Raw genomic sequence first — 23,875 nt, 5'->3', positions numbered from 1 at the left:
TCGGATCTATGTGTGTATAAAGATATTTATTTTAAGAAACTGTCTCATGTGACTGTGGGTAGTGGAGTGAGTCCAAAATCTGGTGGGGGAGGCCAGCAAGCTGGAGACTCAGGAAGGAGTTGTAGTTCAATTCCAAAATCAATTCCTGGAAAATCAGGAAGAGTCAATGTTGCAGATGAGGCCCAGGTCAGTCTTCTGGAGAATTTTCTCTTGTGGGAGGTCAGGTATTTTTTCTATTCAGGCCTTCATCTAACTGGATGGGGCCCACCCACGTTATGGAGGGCAATTTGCTTTACTTAGGGTCCACTGATTTAAATGTTATTCTCATTCAAGAAACACCTTTACAGAAACATCCAGAAGAATGTTTGACCCAATAAGTGGGTACCATGGCAAATGCCAACATAACCTCTCCCCTTGTTTACTTGGCACCCATATCCATCTTCTTAAATCATACTTAGCCCCCAAAGACCATTACAGGGTCATACTTCCCCCTAACATTGTACAACTATGCTGAGTACAACAAAAATGCACTAACCGTTTCCAAATAAGATGATGCAGAGTCGTTTAATGATGTGTACTCTTCTTGATATTCCATAACTTGAATACTATGATGTAAAGTTAATAAAAATTACATTCTATGATATAAAGTCAATATGTCTGTGTTATGTGATAAGGGGATAAGAGAGGGAATAGACACACATGCATGTACACATACAACAAATTAAGGAAGAAGTATTCATGACATTATGATAATTACAGGTCCTTATCTTTGTAACTGGTCATGTGGCTGTAGCAGGTATTTATAACTACCTTCTTCCACGGCTCATTCTGTATTCTCTTTGCCCTCAGCAAATATCTTAGCTGGTCATACTTCTTTACCTGGTTGGGTGTTCTAAATCTTAATTCCTGAAGAGTCTGGGCCATTAGGAGTCCTGCCTGGATTGAGTTGTTATGCTTTTCCATTGGTATAATCCAGGATGTGGTAACACTAACAGACACTCTGAGAGATCTTGTGTATATCTAGAAAGAAGAATTCTGGATATATTCTTTCTTACCTGCATTGTAGCGGGCAGTCCAATTTCTCCCTAGTCCTCCAAGCACTTCGGGTGAGGAATTCTCTACTCCTAGCTTTAGGCCTGGTTCAGAGTTGGGGCCTGTATGGAACTTCTAGGAGAGCTTACAGCTGGTGCTACTGTGCATCGCGGGGCTCCACTTATGTCAGAGAGAGTTAAAAAAACCTGAGTAAAGACGAAGAGAGTTGCTAGAAAACTGCATTTAGGAAACAACTACATGTCCACAATAGCCAAGCAGATAATGCACATTTTCCATGGACCAAATGTGGGCCATATTAAGGTGAGACTTGTCCCTGAACTATTTTAGGTTCTACTGAAGAGAAAGTGAAGAGCTTCCAGTAGTGACAGTCTGTGCAGAGTGGGCCATCAGAGAACCAAGCTGAGGAAGACTTGTCCATGTCATTGGAGCTGTTCCCTGGCAAGCTCAGAGAGGAAGGAAGCTCTGAAATCCTCACAAAGTACCCAGGTGAAATATCTGCCAGGCCCAGAGAGCATGGTGTTGCTCTATCACTTTCATGCCATGTGGGATGTGATGCCATGCTGAACACTTGAGCTTCTCTGAGATCCTCCCAGCCTCTTGGATGCACTCAGGAAAATGGGGTATCCACTCACAATGGCCTCAGATTCCCATGAAACAATCTGGGTGTTTCTGTGCCTTTTTCTCCCCCGGAGGTGGTGGATTGCCACGATGCTTCTATCCTGCTCTTTTTTTCTCTTTTTTTCCTTCATTTCTTCCCAGTGCTGGAAAGGTTCTCTACTTTATCCTTCTCTCTGGCAGAAATTTTTGCCTTATGTTATGGCCGATTATTTTTCTACTTCTTCTTAGTGACATAATCCTAATGCAAGAAAGGATGCAGGGGACTAATGTATTTTTAGCAAAAACAAAAAACACTTTGGGAGTAAACTTTTGACTGTTTCTTCAGAAAAGCTTCTCTCTTTTGTGTTGCTAGGATCAGTGAAATTTTATGGGCTTGCCTATCCCAAGATAGGGATGCTTGGGTAGAATTCCCATTGCATGTAAGAACCTTAACTCATGGTTACTTCTTGCATTACACAATTAATTTATCTCCCTTTGTCCAGTTATGGATCTCTTTTCTTCCTTTTCCTTTTCTCTATTTAATAATCATAAGGTTATTTATCCAGCCTGGGTTAGAGAAGAATTATAATAACCTTATTTCAATGCTTTACTCTCCTTCTTATAGGTTGTTTTTAGAAGCCAGGATCAATCATTAGATTCAAAAGAATGGATAAGTTGGACAATAATTATATTAAACTCTTTGAGAAGATACATGCAGGAGATAAAATTCTAGATTTTTCCTAGACAAAAAAAGATAATTGAATATTCAATGACAGTGATAGCTAATAACTTTAGCATTTTGTCTCAATAGATAGTGATTTTTTTCTAGTGGGGGGGATAGAGGTGTATTATCAGTAGAGATTTTAATTGTGTAATTTGACTTCTAAAAAAATAGGATGCTAGATGGAATGTCTGTATGTGCATTTTCATTAAACATTCTTTTTAATCAGATATATTTAAAGATTCTTGTTTGGGTTAAGTCAGATTTGTCAGCTCTTCAATCAGTTTGTAGTACATTGTAAAAGAATATACTCAAAACAGAGCTAAGCTGTCAAGCTGTGACAACCTGGAATGAGGAAGATTTTCAAAAATTATGAGTGAGATATTTTAAATGTCTCCTTGACATCCACAGCACTATTCAAAATACTTCATCAGAGGCATGTGCTTTCAAAATGTACTTGAAAATTAATGCAAGAAGTGTAATTTGTCAGTCTTTGTCTTAGCAAATGAGGCACTGACAGTCAGGGAGCATTCTCAGTAATATAGCACTGACTCACCCCACCTGGCACTGCCAGGCTGCGGGAGAGATGGAGTGACCTCTTCAAGGGGCAGCGAGAAAGGCCTTAAGCAAAGCAGAAACATAAGAGGCTTGATTCCAAGCCCTGTTGATACCTGTTTGAGCTGATGGCGAATGGCAAACTCCATTTGTCCTTTGCCAAGAGGATTGTGTGATTTAGTGATTCCTCGGAGGAGCCATTTCATCCTTACCTGTATGTTGGGGACATAAGCTATTTGTCCTGATCTCAGCTAATAATAGGGAAGGCTGTGGCAAAGAGACAAAGCCTTGACTATTTACTTTAAATAAGTCCCTTAAGGGGTGAAGGAATATCTCAGGCCGGGGGCAGTCCTAAGTTAGCTTCCTCTAAATTCAAGGAAACCTTTCCAACACCTGACCTGGGAGAAACCTCCAGGGATGTCACTTAATTGGAGAAGGGGCTACGAATGAATCATATTGAGCCATGAACTTTCACGTTTCTTTTCACTGCTTCTCCCTGCCCAGTAAATGCATGTGTTGTGTGCTTGTCTGCGACCAACGTTTAAGAAATCAAAGTGGGAAAGGTAACCAATGCTGGATATTGATGAGAGGGATGTACAATTGATTTTAAGGTGGTTCGGCCTTTCGTGTGCATAGAGTTTCTAATGTTTTAAGGTGCACCAAAGGGAAATTCACAATAGGGACTCATGACAGTGACCCAGAACCCAAAAGTCAGGAAGACTGGAAACCAGGTTCTAAGAGCCAGGCAGCTACTGTGTATCAGATCATGGTAGCTTCTTTTCTGTAAATGTGTCTGCTTTTCTCTCTGTGTAGAGAGGAAGGAGATGTTTCAAGAAGTGAGGAATGGCCAACATCTTACATGCTGCGGCAGCATCATGCTAGAACAATGGGGTCTGTGGAAACAGCCTTTGGGCTGAGTGATGAGAATTAACTCAAGGAGGGGTGTTTCAGTGGGAGTGGGGAGGCAACACACTTGTGCAGGAGTGAGTTGAGAAGTGTAAGACAAAAGAATATGGTGGCGAGACAACTTTTTGGTTTTATATATATATATACATATATATATTTATTTATCATTCCCTAGGTAACCAATTAGGAAAAGGGGCTTTAGAAAGGAGATAGATGTCAAAGGATACGAAATAGCAGATATGTAGGATGAATAAATGTAGAGAACTAATATACAATAGGAAGACTACAGCTAATAAAATTGTATTGTCCTAGGCATTTTTGTTAAATAAGTAGATTTCAGCCGCTCTTGTCATACACACAAAAAGGAAGTGTGGGAGATGGCAGATATGTTAATCTGCTTCACCACTGTAACCATTTTACTATTTATAAGTATCCCATAACACCATCTTATAAACCACATATAGACACAATCAAATTTATCTAAACAAATAAAAGGAAGGTTTGATACTTGACGTGAAATTATACATCTAGTGAGCGGGGCAGACGTAGGATTCAAACATATGAATGTCTTCCCTGAGGGACAGGGCTCTTAGCTGTGATTATTTTTTCCACCAATTTCATCAGGGCTGTGAAGATGTGGTCACTTACAGAATTGAGAACCTTCTTGGTCCCAGGGTATGCTAAGTCACGCAGGTAATATACAGTAGAGGTAGCTTCCATGATTTGCTTAGTCTCACAGAAAAATAACATAGCTCAGGGAATGAGTTTTTATTCTTAATCCAGTTATTTAGCTGGACTCACCATAGACATAATTGTCTCATTTGCCCTAGCCCTCCCATATCACTTGAAGTAAATATATAATTTGAGTGGCCTACTTTTCTGTATCAGGGAAGATATAACGATAGAGTATTTTGCTATTTGACTTGTACATTCTATCTGTAGCTTCTAGAATAAAAGAATAATAGAGACAATTAGTTCTGCTAAATGCATCTTGGAGCCATGTGTTAGCTTATCCATGGATTTTCTCCTTAGATGTTTAAATATTCCCCCTGCAATTTAGGTTTCATCAAACAAAGGAGATCTGATTTAAGATAATTCTCTTGGTAAGAAAGCAATTGCTGCTGCAATCTGCCATTCACCCAGAGCCATTGATCCCAGGATAAACATTCATTTATCAGAGAATTCAAAATAAAACACAACATATGCTGTCGTTTATAGCAAATTGATGAGCAGAATTCTGCATTCTTCCTAGATTCTCCTATCTAACCATTATTTCGTTTACTTTGGTGAAAATTACTGTAAAATATTAGCTTCATCTCCTTTTACTATTATTCTTAATTCAAACTACAAAGCTGGTTAACATTGTATAAAGTCAGTGTATTATTTTAACCTCATTGTACAGTTTTGTTTATCTAAAATAGTCTTTTCAAAATATTCATAGATGTTTAAAAATGTTCTCCTTTATAAGCCACTCCATCCTTCGAAGCCATTCATTCTGCAATGCGTTGGTTAGGTGCTTGGGAGGAATTCAGGCATTTGGATTGTGACTTTGGCCTTGTGTAGTGACCTTCTTGCAGCAACCATATAATCATCTTCTGAAAGCTATAGTTCAGGTATAAAAGGTTGTGGCCATGAAGAAATTCTTTTCATTAGAGTTGTCATTGGATTTTGCAATCTGCACGTAGCAAGCAAAATGACCATGAGATGATAATTAAGTGGTCTCTTTATTATTTCAGAGAGGAAAAAAGTTCACAATTCTGGTGATTGCAAAGCCTCTGAATTGGATATTAAAAAAATGCAACATAAAACACTTGTGTGAGCATAGATTCACTCCTTTCATTTTTTAAATGTAGATGATATTTTTTCTTGAATAATGACTGTCTTGTAGGACAAGAGGCTCTTGACTGAAGGTTGGCATTAAAATACTTGCTATCTAACAACAGTATAAGCAGATTGTACAAAGGAGACCAATGTTTAATCACTGAAGTTCAAAACCAAGGTTTCTCTCTACAAGGGGTGTGTGGAGCCTCTAAAAAATGCAACAGATGGGTACCTCAAATTTAAATTCTTTTGATAGTGATTAAGGATTTTCTGCTTAAAAATGATGAAAATAAACTTTCACTGATAGTCTTTGAAGATAACAGGTGAAGATCTCTCAGATAATTATAAATTTTTTGTGGGATTCATTTTAAAGTAAGTGGTTGTTGCTTCTCTTGACTACGTGATGCTACTTTTCTGCATTTTAATATACGTTTTCACTCGAGCTCACATAAAACTCAGAACGAAGCTATAGTTATGCATAAGAGTGTGTGCACTATTTCTTATACTTTACTAAATTGAAAACCTGATTTTTTTTTTTTTAAATCTCTGGTGAAAAAAAAAAAATAGGGATGGTCCCAAGAGAACTGTTAAGTCATTTATCTTTCCTCTCTCAGCTGTTGTATCACCACCTCAAGCAAACAAAACTTACTAATGACCTACAAGACACGGTGGTTGTGTTCATATATCTGTCTGCTAGTTTTCTCATCTGTAATCTGGATGAGATTACGTAAAATTTCAAACATCAATTACTAACATTTAAAAAAATTCCTAATAAATTCTTAAGTTGATTTCCCCATGTCATTGAGGAGTTGTTTTGAAAACTTCTTTCTACCGCAGTAGGTCCTTAAAGGATTTCCAGGGAGTTGCCACTCAGAGTTTTACTACCAGAGAAAGGCTCTCTTGAACACATTCACCTTTGATTATGCTTCATATGTTTATTAGCAAGAAGTACATTATGTCTCCTTATAAAATTTGTTATTTTGGTTGTATACCAATGCTTTGCTAATTCAGTAACTATATGTCTAATAAATTAATTCTGTATCTTTATTGAATCTCAAAAAGCACACCATGTAAAGTGCTTGCTTAGTATCTGCAGGATAACTTTTTATATTATAAACTACCAATAATTATTGATTGGACTTGAGAAAGCTGTGAAAGTCTAGAGGGGTAAATTTGTACTAAGCATAAATGAAACATCACATACAATCATAGAAGCTCCAGAAGGGTTTTTAAAAAAATCATCAGTGTATTTTGTAGTTTGGATGGCATACTAAATATGGATGAAAAAAGTCAATATTAAATGCATTTTATTTAAATTAAAAAATATACATCATATCCAAATGCAATAGCTCAATGGTTGCACTAGGACAATCTAAAAGTTGTTAATTCCACAGCATGAGGCCCTATATATGCAAAATGAGATGAAATCTACTATGTGCCAGTGCTCCAGATTGCTAGCTGCTTTTGCCTTCTGATATATGTGAAAGCTCAGTAAAATGTGCTATGTGAGAAAAGAAGTGAGTGAGTTTATATTATTATTTCTAGTAGAACAAACTGCATTACTTTGTTTATAAAAAGCTTTAGAGGTCCATTGTTTGCTTTTCTCCTATTTTTATTTTAGATTATAAATTCCTCCCAGAATTTAGTGCAGATTTAAAAAAATCATTACCTTTAAGGAAGTAGTCATAAATCTGCATATATTAGCCTTCTTAAAGCTGTATTTGCATAACTGATTTGAAAGTAACATTTGTTATAAGCTTAAGTCTCGATGCTATTATCCCATGGCAGTTAATTTCAACCACTGTGAAATGTCAAGGGTGACCTGTTTATAGTGACTCATTCTTTTCCCTTGTCAAAGCAGAAGCCACTGGATAAACACCTAGATCCTAGGAAGTTGAGGAGCAGGCACCTGATACCCCTGATGATTAATTAATCTCCTTCTCCCCCAAATTGAATCAAAGGCATCCACAGCTGTTGGGTGGCCCCACTCTTTATTCCCTTTGACACTTTCTATTGGCTGCTACTAGAGTTAAATCTTAAAATAGACATCTAATAACGGACTTCCACTGCTCTGAAACCTTTCAAGTGTCTTTCCTAGATGGTACCTTGAAATTCTACCCATTCTTTAACATTCACCTCTAATCTCATTATCCAAGTTGGAATTATTCTTTCCTTCATATTTTTATGATACTTGACTTTTCTATGTTGTAAGGGCAACCTCAGATTAGTTGTTGTACATGCATTATTCTTTAAATTGATGCTCACTTGGGACACTAGAGTGTGAGGGATTAACTGAGCAGGGATTATGTTTATTTTGTTCACTATGATATTCCCCAGTGTCTAGTACAGTGTTTCCACACCTAATAGGTGCTCAATCAATATTTGTGGAATAGTTGAATGAATCCAATGGGCTTTCGAAGTTTTTTTCTTGTGGTAAGCTTTAAGGAATATCATTGTCTTGTTCACCTCAATATTCCCAGTACAGAGGGCTCTTAGCACCTTGCAGAAACTAGAGACTTTATAACTATTTGTTCCAAAAATAGATGGTTGACTGAATAAATGAATAGAGCTGTTTTCTCCAAAGCCCAAGATGCTTCTAAAAGGCAGTTGATCTTTGAAAGGTATAATCCTGAGTATTTAAAGAAATATTGTAATAAATTGAGTAACTAAATTAGTAATATATCCAGTGATAAATAAATAGCTGAAAACAAGACAAAACAAAATGTCCTATAACTTAAAATGTTCCCACATGAGCGAACACTTTTCTAAAGAAGACTACATGCAGCCAACAGTTATATGAAGAAAAGCTCAACATCACTGATCATTAGAGAAATGCAAATCAAAACCACAATGAGATACCATCTCCCATCAGTCAGAATGGTTATTATTAAAAAGTCAAAAAACAACAGATGCTGGCAAGGTTGTAGAGGGAAAGAAATGCTTTTCACACTGTTGGTGGGAGTGTAAATTAGTTCAACCATTGTGAAAGGCAGTGTGGCAATTCCTCAAAGACCTCAAGACAGAAATGCCATTCGACCCAGCAATCCCATTACTGGGATATACCCAAAGGAATATAAATCATTCTGTTATAAAGAAACATGCATGCATATGTTTATTGCAGCACTATTAACAATTGCAAAGACATGGAATCAGTCTAAATGCCCACCAGTGATAGACTGGATAAAGAAAATGTGGGGGCTGGGTGCTGTGGCTCACACCTGTAATCCCAGCACTTTGGGAGGCCAAAGCGGGTGGATCACGAGGTCAGGAGATCGAGACCATCCTGGTTAAAATGGTGAAACCCCGTCACTACTAAAATTACAAAAAATTAGCTGGGCGTGTTGGCGGGTGCCTGTAGTCCCAGCTACTTGGGAGGCTGATGCAGGAGAATGGCATGGACCCAGGAGGTAGAGCTTGCAGTGAGCTGAGATCGCGCCACTGCACTCCAGCCTGGGCAACAGAGCAAGACTCCGTCTCAAAAAAAGAAAAAAAAGAAAAGAAAATGTGATATATGTGTGTGTGTGTGTGTATGTATGTCTATATATAAGTATATATATTTATATACACACACACATATATACCATACACACACACACACACACACACACACCATAGAATGCTATGCAGCCATAAAAAAGAATGAGATAATGTCCTTTGCTGGGACATGGATGGAGCTGGAGGCTGTTATCCTTAGCAAACTAATACAGGAACAGAAAACCAAATACCACATATTCTCATATATAAGTGGGAGCTAAATGACGAGAACACATGGACACATAGAGGGGAACAATGCAAACACTGGGCCTATCAAAGGGTAGAGTGAGAGGAGGGGGAGGATCAGGAAAAATAACAAAGGGATGTTAGGCTTAATGCTTGAGTGATGAAATAATGTGTACCACAAACCCCATGACACAAGTTTGTCTGTGACAAACCTGTACATGTATCCCAGAGCTTAAAATAAAAGTAAAAAAAAAAAATGTTCCCAGTTTTTGGATGATGATGTTCCAGACACTGGAGATTTATGTTTTTAGTTTTTATTCATGATCTATTTGGAGAGGTCTCCCCCAGTCCACCCTATCCACAGCTGTACCTCTCATCAGAATGTATTTCTTTCATTGATTTATTTTGTTTCATAATATTTATCCTTACCTCACATAATATTATATTAGTATATTGTTTTTACACAGTAAAATTTCTACAGTTCTCCTGCTGGACTATAACCTCCATGAGGGCAGAGAAGTCTTGTTTCCTGCCTGGAGAATTGTATTAATACCTGGCATATAGCAAGTACTCAAACTTTTTTTGCAAATGAAACCATGTTCTTTAAAAGCAGATTGTATCTCAGTATCGCCTCCTGCAGTCCTGTGGCTCTACTATTTCACCATGGGAGTATAGGGTATCCCTCCTTATTTATTATCCCCGTTTGAAAAATAAAAGTCTTCCTCTTTGGAGATTGAGTGTCATGTTTATTTTATGCTTGAAGATCCCTTAGTTAAGGATGTATTCATGAGAAATAATCAGTACAAATAATAATATTTATGTTAAGCTCTTTTTTTTCTATGAAATTATTCTTTAGAAATTTTGCTGCCTCTAATCTTTCCAATCTGCCCGAAGATTATCTGTGAAATTGCTACAAGATTTGCCAGGGGTGTCAGGATATAGGGGCTGCAGCATGAAAATTACGCTACAGTATTTTGAAAAAGTACATCAGAATTAATTTGTTGTTGTTTTTCTTCTGATCTATAAGCAGTTTAAATTCATACTGGCCTCTGCTGTGTGTGGGAGAGATCCATAGATAATTTGTGCCTTTAATGATAGAGGTTCTCACAATTCTTTACATGAATGTCCTGACAGGGAAGACAAAATTGCCTTTTTGCCACTTAGAAATGCAGGACAAAGCAGCTGACAAATGTCATCTGGAATTTTATATCATACAAACACATATTCCCTGTGTCAGCAAGGGTACGCCTATATGATTTTAGCCGTTTCCTTCTAATTTCTCTAGAAATAATGGGTTAGTTCACAGAAGACAGTCTGGAGATTATTGATATAATCACAAATTGAAATGGGACCCTGAGCTCTCTGTTCACAGAAAAGCTTGCCTGGCTTTCTCTGTATTTGAAGTGATTAACGATGGTGCAGCATTGTGGGAAAGTGGTATGTCTATAATTATACGAAGCCACAGGAGGAAGAAACCCTTTCTGAACCTGGTCTTTGAAGCCACCCAAGTTATTTGAGTCTAAGCCATTAGGGGGAAAAACAGGAAGAAAAAAGCAAGAAAACTATAAAAAAATCAGAATATGTAGTAGTGACACTGGTCTAGGGAGAGACTGTGTGAGACAGAAACAAGCGGTTGGGGACATGAAAAGGTAACAGACAGAAAGAGATATTGGTTTAGCAGTTAAACAAGAGACTATGCAAAGCCAGAGTCCTCATCCTGTTAGCTGACTGGCATCTCCCTGTCATCCTTATCATTCCACCCTCCTTTGTAACCTGTAATATGGTGACAATATTTCTCACCATCTTTTGTGGGACACAGTGACACAGACAGACTGCTAAAAATAGAAAAGTCGATGTCAATGTTATAAACAATGATGTAGGATAGGTTGGTCTTCATTGCAACCTCTCTCTCTCTTTCTCTCTCTCTCATATTTGTTAACATACAGGCCTTCTTAAAATGTAGAAAGATTTAGGACTTATGTGCATTTCAGAATCACATTTAAGGTGCAAGGGGCGTCTGGGACGCTGTTTTCTCCCCAGCAGTTTTGGTGCCCTGCTCGCAGGAGATGAACTGTATTCTCTGGCTGCCTAGGGGCAGAGTTGGGGCTGGCCAGAGGATGCAAATACAAACCGGCAGCTTATTTCCATTCCTGACCACTTGGTGCCACTCTAGCTTTAGAAACTGCTCAGCTACAACAAAACCCTGGGATACAGCTTCCTTCTAGGTTGGCTTCTGTGGTTTCAAAGACAGTCATTGTTTTGAAGAAGGTCATTTGGAGAGTTCGGTGGCTGATGTGATTAGAATGTGTACAGCAAGTCGCATTCCAGGTGCTTTGTGTGCTAACACTTAGGTGTTATTACCAGCATTAATTATCCAAGGGACATGTAACAAACACAGGTGGGCCCTTGTTGGTTCATTTAAAAGGCAAGGCTCTGCAGAATGCAGACCTCCAGGTAGCCACCCTGGCCTTTAATTTGGAGTTTAATTTAGGGGTAGCTGGAGCACACCAGACCTCATCTATTCATAGACTGGATGTTATAAAAAGAAAATTATTTCAATATTATTTCCTCTCCAATATATGCTTCACACACACACTTACCCCTAGAGTAAAAACAGTCAGCAAGAACTTGAAAATGTTGTTGCTAAATATGCTTCCCTGCATGTGATAGTTCAGGTTTTTTCCTATCCTCATCCTCTTTACTTGCATAGCTTTTTATTCATTAGCAAAATTGACGTTTTTCTTCACAGAAAGAACCATCTATCAAATGAGTAAACTACCCCCAGGTTGCAAAACACATCACCCAGAATGAGACATCTTCATCTTCATCTTGTTTTCTACCTCCCTTTTTCTTCTGGGACCAAAAAGGATTCGAGGAAGAAATTTGTACTTTTTTTTTTCTTTTTTTCCAGCATCAAGATGACTTTGTAAAATGGAGGACATTTTAGTATTTAGCTGAAGGTCCTTGAGTTCCGTATTAATGGGAGCCCAGGAGGGGGGTTTGCCCAGTTTTAAAGATGCTAGTGAGAGCTGTGCTTTTCTGACTCGTTAATTTGGAAAGGCAAGAGGAGGCTGCCATTAAGAAATGTCTTTGCAATTAATTGCATGTAAAATCAAGTTTTTTTCTGACACATTTATAGAAATTGCTTTACCTTATTTATGCTGATATGCTTCTGCTGGCCTTAGCATGAGTGGAACTGGCCCTAGGCAAAATTGAGATGCTGGCAAAATCTGTTTCTGAGCCCCTTCTGATTTTGTTGCTCACCTTTCCCTTCTCTGAATGTAAACCTTCTTTTTAATTTCCCCTTAAACCTTAGTTTTGAGTTCAATTGCCTCTGGCATTCCACTTACGAACCGTGGGCTGTCCTTGGGTTTGGGGGTCAGCAAGCTCTGGTAGGACCCTGACTCTGCCATTTTCTTACTGTGTAAGTTTAGGGAAATGATTTAATTTTCCCATTTTGAATAATCAGGGAAACACGGTATGTGAAGCTTGGTGTCTGGCATCAGAAGAGTGGAACACACAAAGTGCTTGTTAAGAATGAAATTTTCGGCCAGGCGCGGTGGGCCTGTAATCCCAGCACTTTGGGAGGCCGAGATGGGCGGATCACGAGGTCAGGAGATCGAGACCATCCTGGCTAACACGGTGAAACCCCCCGTCTGTACTAAAAAAAAAAGCCAAAAAAAAAAAAAAACTAGCCGGGCGAGGTGGTGGGCCCCTGCAGTCCCAGGTACTCAGGAGGCTGAGGCAGGAGAATGGCGTGAACCCGGGAGGCGGAGCTTGCAGTGAGCCGAGATCGCGCCACTGCACTCCAGCCTGGGCCACAGAGCGAGACTCCTGTGTCAAAAAAAAAAAAAAAAAAAAAAAAAAATGAAAATTTCTAAATCTTATTGTAGACAACTGACTCAGAATTTTAAGGAAAAGACTCAGGAATCTGCACTTTTCAAAGTTCTCTAAGAAATGCTTAACTCTTACCTAAGTCTGAGAACTCCTGGCTTAAGAAATAAATCTTCCGAGGGGTAGCTGTCTTTGTAGAAGGATCAGGAAAAATAGCATCACTGAAAGGAGGGGATGAGTCATGGAGTGGGGGTAGTTAGATATCATAGTCTTTAAAATTATTTTTATTTTTATTTTTATTTTTTTGTAGGGGAGAGATTTTTGGGCAAAACAGGGTGTAATTTGATCCATTTGCTGTCCTGAATCCCACCTAGAGAGGAAAAGTTGGGCATTTGATTCAGTATATTGTTTAGGCCAAATACACATTACCTCCTTTCCAAAGTGGAGGTGCTAAATACATGGATTTTATTACTTCAGTGTCATTTTTTCCAGCTTTTTAAAAGTTGTTTTCTGTATTCATACGTACATAAACAAGGCAGAGATCATTCCTCCCACCTTTGCTGATCGGTAGACTCTTTTGCTGGACTGTAAGCTCCACGAGGGTGGAGACCATGATTTTGTGCTCCTTTGGGATTTTAGATTCTAGCACAGCACAAGCATGTGTGGTAGGTGTCTGGTCAATGAATACCTGAGGTGGGTAGACAAATTTTCTTAACCTCTAACACGTACTAATCTAGCTGCCCTTTTCCTGGTTCTGTTCACCTATGTGTATATACTTAAGGCCTGAGCAGATTCAGATTCAGTGAGTAACAGAACTGTTTCAGGGGAGGTTGATGCTCTGGATGAAGCTAGATTGCATGTATTGAAAATCAGGGATGGCTGGATTTATGGAAGGCAAATTTTGAGGGAAATTAATTCAGTATTGGCTTGTACCTGGGCCATCTTTCTAGTTCAGATCATCTAGGAGATTAAAGATCCACTAACCTAATACCAGTCTGATTTGCAGGGCGTATTGACCGTTTGGAAAATTGAGCAATGGAGCAATTTACTCCCTGCCGGGCTTTGATGTTGACCCAGACACTTAGTGCCTAGTGAGAAGATTTTAAGGAGTAACAATAGTGAGGATTGTTTTGAACATGGTTAGTATTTCCCTGAGGCAGTAACAATTATCTAATTCTTCTCAGAATTCAATGTACATAGGGGAAGTGTAGTTTCCTGGGGGCCCTATTCTAGATCAAACCCATGTATTTCAAACCATAGGCCTGGAGGAAAGCAGAAGAGAAGCCCAAGAGTAATTGGACTTAGTCTGGAAGACGCTTTTCATGGGGTCCAGATCATCCCAAGTCTCCCACTCTCTTCCCCTCAGGGGCACTCAAGGGAGCAATATCTGACCTGTGTAATTTATTCAATGCTCTCTACATGGGAAGTTCTGGCATAGGAATTAGGAGTATACTTGGTCTATGTACATTTGACTCCAGGCTTCAGTCTTGTCACTGTTTTTTTTTTTTTTTTTGAGATGGAGTCTCACTCTGTTGCCCTGTCTGGAGTGCAGTGGTGCCTCTTGGCTCACTTGAACCTCCACTTCCTGGGTTTAAGCCATTCTCCTGCCTCAGCCTCCCAAGCAGCTGGGAATACAGGTGCCCACCACCATATCAGGGTTTTTCTTTTTGTTTGTTTTTCTTTTTTTTTTTTTTGTATTTTTAGTCGAGATGGGGTTTCACCATGTTGGCCAGCTTGGTCTCAAATTCCTGACCTTTGGTGATCCACCCACCTTGGCCTTCCAAAATGCTGGGATTACAGGAGTAAGCCACTGTGCCCAGCCTGGTTCTATAACCAAGATAACTTGGATATAGAACCACATAGCTTTTTGAATCTCATTTGTTTCACCTGTAAATGATTTAAGCAAGCAAACTTCTCTCATGTGCTCAGGCTATCGCTGTGCCTATATTTTAAGTGGGTTACAAGAAGAGTTTTGTAGATTTTTGTTATGATTGACTTTGAATTCTTAATATTAGATGGGTTAGAAGCCCAATTTCGTCTTTTATTTTTAACAGTTTAGAGCAGTGATTCTCAAAATGTGGTTCCTGAGCTAGTAATGTCAGAATCCCTGGGGAACTTGTTAGAAATATACATTCTGAGACCCCACTCCAGACCTACTGATAAAATGTTGGTGTGGAGCCCAGCAAGCTGTGTTGTAATAAAACCATCCAGACTGTTCTAATGCTGCTCTCGTTTGAGAATGACTGAACTTTAGGGGAATGTTCCTCACTGGAATAAAATTTTAATGAACACCAATTTGGCTGAATGGATAATCTTTCATATAGCAGAATTTAAGGAGAACAGATAAAGGCTATTCAGGGGCTGTGTGTGGTAAGAGGATAGTAAGACAGTATCTTATATCAGCTACATCACAGTTACCTTAATTGTTTTGGCTAGGGCTGACCATATGCTTATATTAGATAAGTTATTTAAGCTCTGAGTTTTGTGGTTCTCGCTTGTAAATTTGGGGCAATAATAGGAGTCCTACTTCACTTGGCTGCTGTGAGGTTAAATGAGGATGCAATAAAGTGCCTCATGAGTCTAGTGTGCCAGGTGTTGGGTGAATGGTTCCTTGTGTACACTCACTGAGTGATGTGTGATTCCACTGGACTACAAGCCCAAGGAGAGGCGAGGCCTGCATCTCTTTTGCCCATTGTTACAGCCGTGGGAGCGAAGGCAGTTCCTGACCCAGACATTGTTCAATAAATACTGGTTGTATGAACAAATGAATGAATGAATAAAAAAAGTAAATGAATGAATGACTATGCCAGTTTTCTTTGGATATATTGGCTGATACAGTATATGTATGATGAAAAGCTTACTTTTTGAGGCAGTTTTAACCCATATTAAAAAATTCAAGGGACATACAAGTACTTCCATATCATTAAGTATAAGGGAATGTACTTGCACCAAAAGATAATGGTGAAATTAAATTAGTATAGGTATTACTGATTCTGTATACGTGATTACACGAAAATTTTCAAAATTTCAAGTTATGAAATACTACAGAGATCTATCGCTGAAAATATTTAGATAGACTGAAATTTAGGGTAGATCAACTTTGCAAACACATTTTTTCTCCTTTGGTTTCCTTATGAATCATTTGTTTTTGACCCTCAACAAATAAAGGCAAGAAAAAAAGTTTCTAATGAATTTCTGCCTTTACTTTAATTCATTCCCTCCCTCCTTTACTTCTTTGTCTTCATTCTCCTAACCATTTTTTTTTTTCTTATTTGGGTTCCAAGTATATGCCAGTGATGTTAAACACCCTATAGGCTTTACTTTTTTCTAAATGAATTTTTTACCAACCATATTATAACCACTCTATTTTACAGATGGAAAGACTGTGACTCTGAAATATAAGTAATGTAAGCAAAACAGGACTGCAACTTAGGTCTGATTTCCCATCCACTCCATGAGAGCATCTCATCTCATGCTCTTTTCACTATAGCACCTGGAACAGAGAAACATCTTCATTGCTTTTTGGCTAGATGTGGTTACCTATTACTCCCATATTTAGGAAGGGCAGATGGGCTTTCCAACTCTTAGAAGACTTGAAGGTGAAAAGGAATGGAGTGAAAATAGCCAGATCATGAGCCATAGGAAGAGAGAGGATGGCCTTTCTTTTTGTTTAAGAAGTGGATGTTCAAACATCAGAATGGAGAAAACTTAAAAGGGAAAGGCTTTGGCGACCTTGGATTTGGGCCAAGGAATGCTGTCCATCCTCTTGACTGTTCACTCACCACCCTTGGTTGTACCTATTCCAAGTTCTATGATTTGAACTTACTTTTTTGTGGGCCTTTGACACTGGTTGTCTGTGCTCTCTCCTGCTTCCCATTCATTCCTGGAAACTTGAAGCTTCTGTCAATGTATGCCTGACTAGTCTAAGCAGAAGTGATCTCTCCTCTGCATTTGTGACTCTGTTTGACATTCTTTTGGCACTCAATTGCATATTGCCTTTTGGTACCAATAAATTAGCTGAATAAGAACCATTTAGTATTGAGTAAGTAGTGTATTGTTTTCCAAACACAATTGTATTGTAAAGATTCCATAAAAACAGACAACACTTAAAATAATCATATTAATGAAATAACAACTAATTTTCATTAAAAAACCAGTGTATCATTTCATCTATTCCTCATATGAATTTGTGTTGATATAGCAGGAAAATGTAGTCCAAAAGGAAAAATAAAAATCAACATAAACAGCATCCAAAGATAACTACTCTTAAATTTTAAATAGATTGAGGACAGAGACTGTTTTTTACAAACCTGAAATGTTTAACAAGGTTCTAGTCACATAAGGAATACTCAGAGTACATTAAAAAATTTTATTTCAATAGTTTTGGGGTACAGTGGTTTTTTTTGTTACATGGATGAATCATATAGCAGTAATTCTGAGATTTTAGGGCACCCATCACCCAAGTAGTGTACATTGTACCTAATGTGTAGTTTTGTTTTTTTTTAAATCTCTACCCTCCTCCTTCCTTCACTCTTCTGAGTCTCTTCAGTCCATTTTACCACTCTATGCCTTTGCATACTCATAGCTTAGTTCTAACTTATAGGTGAGAATACATGGTTTTTGTTTTTCCATTCTTGAGTTACTTCACTTAGTATAATGGCCTCCAGCTCCATCTAAGTTGCTGAAAAGACATTATTTTGTTCTCAAGATACATATATTGAATAATCCAGCATGTTCCACAAAACATAGTTGATTAAACATAATTGATTAAGCTTATGAGGGAGCTGAATCATATTTTCTTGACTTGATTGTCAACTTTCGCTCCTTTTTTTCTTTTCACACAGCTGACTGTCCAATATGACTTCTACCCAATGATGTCAGAGACTGTTGTTATGTAGAAATTCTAGTCATAGGAAAAATCACACTTCCCTTAGCCAACACTTTACTTTTTGTTTTAAGAAACCAGAAAGGCTATGTTCTAATGTTTTCTTAAGTAAAACTTCCAGGCCCTAACAAGTTGCATTTTTAGAAAAATCTTACTCAACTTAACTCCCCATGGTTCTGTAATGTCATCTATAGAAAAATTCTTGAAACAGCTGTGCCTCTTTGTGTCTGAAAGATTGCTCTTTCCTTGGTCCATGAAGGTTTATAATTATGTTGATTTTAAAAAAAACCCTCCAGCTTGGACCACATTTCCCTCTCCTGTTGAATTCTTAATACTTTATGATGAAGAGATGCATACTTTTTCTTGGATCCTTCTTTCTTTTTTTTCTCACCCTTTCTTCAAAGTGGGATGTTTTGCCAATAGCTTTACTGGTAGTACTATAAAAAGTAATGGCGGAGAGCCTAAGATTTTGGACTTTCAAGTCCTACTTCACTCTTTAGCACTGTGATCCTGGGTGAGTTACTTAACTGCCTCAGTTTTCACATATGGACAATTGCAACAATAATATTAACTACCTCACATGAATATTCTGATGGCTATAAAAGACATTATATGATAAGAGGCTTAGCATACTGCCTGATTGGTGCCTCAACATAAGAAGAGCTGTCTTTTCCCCAAAATGTCATCATCCAGAAGATGGGGTGGCTTTTACTAAAAAGTTATTATGGAATCTCTCATAAGAGACGTGCTATAAAATAGCACATAAAAGCACATAAACCCTAATGACCTCAGTGAATGCAAGTTTTCCATACCTAAAGTGATCATCTGCCATGATAGGTTCAGAAAAGAAGCCCCCAAAATTAAGAAATAATTAGTAAATGTTCCTGGAGATTTCACCTTATGACATCAAGTATTGCATGTCACTGTGAACACAATCTATAAAGAGTCTTTAAAGAGGAAAATTCTGTGTGTTTGGGTTGTGGAGGTTAGGTATCTACTTCTATAGGATGAAGAGAAGAGCACATGCCCTAATGTAATGCTGATAAATACTTGGGGCAGGAGGTAATATTGCTACCAGTGGCATCACGCACAATTTCAAACAACTTAGATGGAAGAGAATATAATGAGTGCTAGAAGACTGTTTGACATCTCAAAATATGCATCCAGAGATGCTAATGACATGATGATGAAGATGCATGTGAAGAACTCCAAGTAAGTTATTCCAAGTATCGTGAGGGTAGTAAAGAATAATATATCTGAACTATGTCTAAATTCATGTACTTCATACCATATGTGATTTTAAATACACTCGCATATAGAAATGTACAAAAAATAAACCTTAGAGGCAAATATTTAACTTTTTGTCTCTAAGTCGAAGTTAATATACTGAAGTTGGCTAAAAAACATTTTGGGAATCTTCTTGTTCAGAAAATGGAGGACTCATATTCTGGGCCACTGTCTGTTCTAGCATATATGGTAAAGAGTATTAAAAGATTAGCCCCAATCATAGCAGTAACATTTCAAAAAAGATCAAGACTCTTTAAAAAGTAATCAGTCTGATATTTTGAACTGGAATATGCATATCTTTTGTCATGGGGATTCCTTTTTTTAAAAATTCAACATTATCTCATTCTATTGATCTTTGAAGCTATCAAATTTTGCTTCCTCAATTACCATTTTTCTCCTATCTCAGCCCACCAACTTTGCACACACTCCCTAAACACACACACATATTTTTTCATGGTATAAAAATAAATCACTCTATAACATTTATGTTGGTTTATTTCATGATAGAGTATTATTCATAAATTCCTATTTAGCGTATTCTATGGGCCAGTCACTGTTTTAAGAACCTTATGATCATCCTGTTTAATCCTCGCAACTGCTTTCTCAGATAGACACTACTGTTATCCCATTTGAAACAAGAATAATTGAGGCACAAAGAAGTAAAGCTATTTTCTCTAGGTCACATAGCCAATAAGCAGGAGAGCCCGTATTTGAATTTAGAATCTGACTTCAAAATCTCAGGCCTTAACCACAATGCTATACCCCTCCACTGGCTAGGGAGTCTTGTTTATGTTTATTTAGTAATAAAACAACTTTTAAATTACAAAAATAGCACAAGCTAAATGTTAAAAAGCAGTAGTAAAATTCCTAAATTTTTAAAACCTCAAACAATGGTAAAATACAAGCTGAGAATGAAGGTCCCTCCTCCACCTACCAATTTCCATAGAGATGACTATTATTAAAAGTTTGTGTTTAGCCAGAGGTGATGGTATGCACCTACAGTCCCAGCTACTCAGGAGGCTCAGGAAGATCACTTGAGCTCAGGAGTTTAAAACCAGCCTGGGCAACATAGAGAGATTCTGTCTTAATTTTTTAAAAAGTTTGTTGAATATTGTTTCTAATTATGTAGACATAGATATAAAATATATATTAATGACATCACAGTAAACATATTCTTCTGTAAGTCATGACTGATTCATTTATATGTCATGCATGTCTTTCCATGAAAAGATGTGTGATTCTGCCTTAACTTTATTGGTTCCATAGTATGGATGTAGCATCATTTCTGTAGTCATTCCACTATTCATGGCCATTTAGATTATATTAATGGGAATATAGGAAACTATATGGAAATGAATATCCTAGACTTTATCATCTCTGTGAATGTCAATTCCATTTTTCTCCAGTTCAGGCTTAATCTTGATATTGCTCTTGATGCCTCTTTTTCTCTAATACCCACATAAAATCCATCAGCATATCCCACTGATTCTATTTTTAAATATATGCAGAGACATTGGTCATTTTGGTCATTTCTAATCACCTCTTCTCACTATCATCCAATCCATTACTTCTTATCTGAACTATTGTCATTACCTTGTAACTTGTTTTTCTACTTGCCAATAGCAGCCAAGAGTGATCTTTTAAAAACTCAACCGGATAAAAATTGCTCTACTCAAAGACTCTCCATCTAAGTCACTAACAGTCAAAGTACATGCCATGGTCTTTAAGACCCTCCCTGAGCCAGCATCCTACTACTTTTCCAACCTTGACTTCTACTACATTTCCGTGTATTCACATTACACCAGTCACATTAAAATATCTGCTATTTCTTAAATATAATAAGCACAATTTCTCCTTAAGATCTTTGCATTTGTTCCCACTGCCTACAATCCTTTGAAACGTTCTTCCCCCATATTTGATTGACGGACGTCTTCATTTCTCTTTTAGGTCTCTGTTCAAATGCTATCACATCTTATTTGTTGAATGAGTGTTTAGTGAATGAATATATCTTTACCCAACTGAATAAATATTTCTGGAGAATAAATTTCTAGAAGTGAAACTGCTTACTTATTTCAAACCCTTTGTTATTCCAGCCCTCCATCTTACATCCTTGCCTATTTTATTTTGGTATTCTCATGCTCCTCTTCAAAATGCTTCTGTGTTCCTGTCTGCTGTTTCTACTGTGGAAGGCTGGCTGGGTTTCTCTCTCTCCTGGGAGCTCTGGAAGAAAAGGAGACACTAGGCAGCTGGTCTGATTCTCGTGGGCCACTTTGCAAGGCTGTGATTTCAAGAGTGACCTTGGGGTGTGACTGAGTTGTCATTAAACAATTTAATAGATGAAAGAATCCCCTCTTCATACTTCAGCCACACTTATTTCTTTCCAAATATCTGGCACCGTGTTGTAAACACTCAGCATTGTAAAGAAAAGATTTTTAAAAAAAAAATCTGTCTTATCATATTGGTTTAAAATATGGAGGATGTATATTGAAATTAGAACAAATCAGAGAAATCCTGGAGTTTTAGTCATGAAATAAAACTTTTGTCCATATGTGTCTTTAAAATATTATGGCATTTTTGTTCACCCTTACCACATTCCATTTGAGAAAATCATATGATTACTGTTAATGACAAAGCGATTTATGATTTCCATGATTTCCTGGATAACTAGGATAAGAATGAGTAATTAGAATAAAAAAATTATGGACCTTTGGAACTAGGAGAGCTTATTTGTTTATTCCCCTAATTTTCTACATAAAAGGAAACAGACTACTGTAGAGGTTGGTTGACTCATTCAAGCTCACACAGCTAGTTAATGGTACAGGTAGGTCCTCTGACTCCAAAAATAGTGCTCAGTAGCATCCATGGAACATTGTCTGTGAACCAAACCTTGTGCTAAGTGAAGTTCTACCTGCTAGATAATTCCTGTTCCTTCCAATTGTCCTGACACCCTGCAGTTTAGTTAGATTATGTGATTTGGCCTCATATTTCTTCTGGAGCTAGCTGGATAAGGATCACCCTATTAGGGTGCTTAATTTTGTGCTAATGATCCTTCTTTCTGTCTGAAGTCTTCAGGTTACAGTTTTTTCAAAGAAACTCGGTGCTGCTTGTCCTTTTCCGTTTGCTGCATGATGTGCACATTGGTGCCTCCTGCAGCCTTCCACTTGTTAATTGCCTCTCCTTCCTAATGAAGCCTGTATCAGCTCCAGTGCTAATTGAACTTCGTCCTTCATTCAGACTGTGTTATTAAACAAATAGTCACAGTGTTTGGTCTCACTTTAATAGGAGCATTGATGTTTGCTTAACATCAAAAACTTATTAGTAATCCACTGAAAAGGCAATTAATGGAGGACATGTGGGTAAGGAAATTGAGCTAGTCTGCACCACAGGACAAAGAATGGCAAAGACACTCTGGTTTTCTAAGGTTTAACTGTCTGTATCCTGGTAGTTGCAAAATGATTGTTAGATTCTTGACTCTTAACCCAAATCAATGAATTTATCATTTATGTAAAGTAGCATTTACATGTCTAATATCAAAGCGAAGGACAAGCTGACTTACCTGTCTCTGAAGTTTTCAATCATTCTCCCTCTCTCTTTATAACATTTTCCCCAAGCTTTTTAGCAGGACTTGTCTTGGTGGTTACAGAAAACATGAACAGGTGAAAAGAAGGTAATGTGTCACTTGCAGTCTTCCCACCTATAGCTAACCACTGATAAGCTTTGGTGTGTATTCTTTGTTCCTTGGTGCTGCATTCTAACACACACATAGAGGCACAAAATTGGATTACATATCATATTGACCTGTTGTTTATTTTTTAATTGGTCATATGTTGTAAATATCCATCCTGGACAATAAATAGAGACCTATGTCATCATAGTCAATGGCTTTGATACAATCTCTTGGTTGGATAGGCTGTAATTTGTTTCATCATGCTGTTAGAGGTTTAGAAACAAGTGTCTCTTACTCAATTGTTTATATAGCCTTAAGTTGACTTTATTATTTGAATGAGTAATAGTAATACTAGAAAATAGTAATACTAGAAAAAGAAAATTGATAGACTACTCTGTTATAAAATAACTGTCCTCTGTTTTGTGAGAATATGCAATGTTTGGTATTATCAGGGTACAAATGTATAGGCTATGTAACAACTTTTCTGAGTATCCAATTTTCTTTACTTGTAATTTCACCAAAAAATTATTAAGAAATAACAGGAGGTTGTTCACGAACTATTTTTAAGGTAATGGCTTAAGGTGTGATTTTTTCTCTACCTGTATACCCATGAGGATAAATGATACTTGGGTTCAAAGGAGAAACAAACTAAAAACATGAATCTAATGGTATCTGGCAGTGGAGTAAAGCAGAGCAGATCAAATTCTCTTTATAATCCACATTAAATAGATATGAAAGGAGAAGAAGTAATAACGGGGTCACTCCATTTGTTCCACGGACCTGGGATATAATGTGAAACTTCCATCTGTGTTAATGAGTTATGCATGGC

At 37.6% G+C, this 23,875-nt stretch overlaps 1 long non-coding RNA gene across 1 annotated transcript; it reads right to left on the bottom strand.

Annotated features, from left to right (window-relative positions):
* Positions 1 to 535: 535 nt before the first annotated feature.
* LOC117064553 lies at positions 536 to 23,070 on the bottom strand. The gene is made up of 3 exons (XR_004429526.1): positions 22,936 to 23,070; positions 1,056 to 1,238; positions 536 to 605 (listed from the first exon to the last, which is right to left on the bottom strand). It is a non-coding gene; the product is annotated as an uncharacterized LOC117064553 (long non-coding RNA).
* Between the last annotated feature and the right edge of the window lie 805 nt (positions 23,071 to 23,875).

The sequence above is a fragment of the Trachypithecus francoisi genome, unplaced genomic scaffold (genome assembly GCF_009764315.1).
Source record: "Trachypithecus francoisi isolate TF-2019V2 unplaced genomic scaffold, Tfra_2.0 Lachesis_group2, whole genome shotgun sequence".
Classification (NCBI taxonomy): Eukaryota; Metazoa; Chordata; class Mammalia; order Primates; family Cercopithecidae; genus Trachypithecus; species Trachypithecus francoisi.
This window is presented reverse-complemented; position numbering and strand designations above follow the sequence as displayed.